At 39.3% G+C, this 3082-nt stretch overlaps 1 protein-coding gene across 1 annotated transcript in view; it reads right to left on the reverse strand.

Moving 5' to 3' along the window:
* The window catches only part of elfn2b (extracellular leucine-rich repeat and fibronectin type III domain containing 2b), a 72020-nt gene that overhangs the window by 50082 nt on the left and 18856 nt on the right, over positions 1-3082 (reverse strand). The gene's annotated exons all lie outside the window — the stretch shown is intronic.

The following is a 3082-nucleotide window of genomic DNA, read 5'->3' on the forward strand; positions in this document are numbered from 1 at the left end:
TGATGATGCATCAGAAGGGTACACAGTGGCAGACAGCTCCGCTGCCAGTGGTACTGTATAAAATGAGGCGCTACCTATCTTCTGTTTCAATCACAGAGCAGAAGACCTGTCTCAAAACACCTCCAGCCATCAGCACACAGCACATTTGCCATCTATGAACAATTCCCGCAAATGACTGTCAGAGAAAGTGGCACACACAGTCCACTACTTTGTCAGTCTGTCTCTGTGGGGCTYGCTCTTTCAGTTCTTCCTCTCTGGAATGGTCTCTTGCTGTCTTTTTCCCTTTCCCATCAGCACCTTCACCCACTCTGTGGTGCACATATATACACAGTCTAAATCAGTTAGGAGTAGCCTGGCCAGCTACCCCTAAAGGGATTCAAGCATGAAGTCTCAATTTGAGCAACAATTTCGAGTTCGATCCTAGTACCTTTTTAWGCGGGGAGTGTACYATCACGGCCATACATGCCGTTTTGTAGATGTATTATTTCTAGTACAATTTTGCTGGAGTAAACTGGAGAAAAATGTAATCAAGATGTCTGAAGAAAGCAYGTTTTCATACCGTCGACCACCGTTTCACAACACTTYTGAGCTTTTTCRCACATGCGGAGTAGAAACGTCCAGGTCAAGTCCTGACTGAAGGTGACCTGTTCKTGACTAATTAGAGCTCAGTGTTKATCTTAATTTGTTGGYTCCTTTTTTATCAATCTGCTTCTCRTGAGTGTTCTCCATAGCTTTACATTTGTTTAACGTCTGAGCAGTTTTCTAATCTTTCAGTGGTTTAATTTTTGAACCACTTTGTCATTTTTGTCTGCAACCCACCACAGCGCTGCATAACAAGAAACAGTATCTGGAATCAGAGCCTGGATGGTTAGACATTCTGTTATCATTTGTTCTTTGTCAGTATGTGGATGAGTTGTTTCTAGAACGTCTTCCTTGAATAATAAGAAAAACATGCTTTTGCCAACACCAAAACAAGGAAAACATAATATCTCTGCATCATTTTCAGTGATATTAATTAGACTTTTCTGAATCTCACATGAGTTGAAACACGAAAGTGCTCRAGAATATTTTTTGAAAGTACAGGAGCAAATGGGAACATGGCATTCAAATCCTAAAGCTCAATTATGAGTTAAATTGTTTCTTGGCATCCTCAGTGCCAAGAAACWATTCACAAACAACGGTTTGCACATTGTAGTACACTTGAATTTTATGATCCAGCAATATAWAGGTCTTTTTTCTGAYATTCACCAATATATTTTAAGTATTTGATCTCTTCTCAATTATATGGTCAGTAACAGATGGACACCATTTTTGAATTCTTCTTCAAGCTTTCACCAAGTGCCCTAAATAGCCAAATGCTGTGTAGATCAGATACATGAMTATTTACTTAACCATGATGTCACTACTTACGCAACTTCAGTCAGACACATACTGCATCAAGAGGCTGGGACATTGCCCACCATTACTGTATCTGCCAAGCGNAAGTGCTCGAGAATATTTTTTGAAAGTACAGGAGCAAATGGGAACATGGCATTCAAATCCTAAAGCTCAATTATGAGTTAAATTGTTTCTTGGCATCCTCAGTGCCAAGAAACWATTCACAAACAACGGTTTGCACATTGTAGTACACTTGAATTTTATGATCCAGCAATATAWAGGTCTTTTTTCTGAYATTCACCAATATATTTTAAGTATTTGATCTCTTCTCAATTATATGGTCAGTAACAGATGGACACCATTTTTGAATTCTTCTTCAAGCTTTCACCAAGTGCCCTAAATAGCCAAATGCTGTGTAGATCAGATACATGAMTATTTACTTAACCATGATGTCACTACTTACGCAACTTCAGTCAGACACATACTGCATCAAGAGGCTGGGACATTGCCCACCATTACTGTATCTGCCAAGCGRATTATCTTTGTTTGCCCTGGACAGACTTCCAGGATTTTCTCAGTTTTTGCCAGACGCACAGCAACTAACTAGTGTAAAACTTCTAATGCCACTCCAGGCTTGGGTCTGGATGCCATGATTTATTTTTGTGAAACCTTGACAGACGGAGGTGCTGCGCAGTCCCAGACTGCTTTTGTTGCCTAAATTTCCTGAGTCGACACATACGCATCATCCCGTCTCTCTCCGCTCTGGTCTTGTTCTTCCTCTCCCACCTATAATCACATCAAGGGGAAAACAGCTGCTCACACAATGAGGAGGTTTGAAATGAATCAGTCGTGATCGCACACAGAAACAAACAGCCTTACTCACAGCAAGATGCTGTCATCAGTTTCCTTTTCTAATGGTTGGGTTACACTAATGGGCTACGCTATCTAGAGTTGTAGTTTAAGTAGACGCAGGAAGGCCGTAGACCTCCTAATGACAGACAATGGYAGAAGAGAGGAAATAGAAATTTAAGTCAATTATAYATGAGAAGAAAAAGGTTTATTTCTGTTATTTATTTCTAGATATTGTGAGCAGTAAAATAATACATGGCAACAGGGAAATGAAGCATGAAGAGTGTTTTCCTCAGTTATAGCAAGAGTGATACGCCGTGCTTTTGTTTGACCAGCTACCACTTAGTTTGATTATTAAAGGCGCAATTATTCTGCCAGTCACTACTTTTCTTTTTTGTTTTTTCTTGTGTTTAAGGCCATATATACATAGTTTAAACATTGTGGATTTGGTATAAGATTAGACCATAAATTAAAATAATAAAATTAAAAGAAACCTGCTTCAAATGTGCTGCACAACTTGAAACTAGCTCATTTATGCTTTACCGAGAGTGACAGAGTAAATGGTTGACCTTGAATAAAATTAGAAAATGAATTAAAAAACACTTTTGCACAATTATTACACTATTTGTATGTGACCGTGTGTGTTTCAAGGCTGTAACAAAAGGCACTAAATCAGGGGTCCCCAAACTTTTTCCTGTGAGGGCCACATAACTTTTCCCTTCTCTGGTGGGGGGCCGGAGTCAGTTTGTAACAGAAAAAGTGTGACGATTGCAGGAGTGCCTAAATGTAAAAATGTATTGTTTTCCAGAAAGCACAATGAAATAAATCTCTTTGGGTTCTTCACAGAAAAAAATCC

Source organism: Poecilia reticulata, linkage group LG8, assembly GCF_000633615.1.
Source record: "Poecilia reticulata strain Guanapo linkage group LG8, Guppy_female_1.0+MT, whole genome shotgun sequence".
NCBI lineage: Eukaryota > Metazoa > Chordata > Actinopteri > Cyprinodontiformes > Poeciliidae > Poecilia > Poecilia reticulata.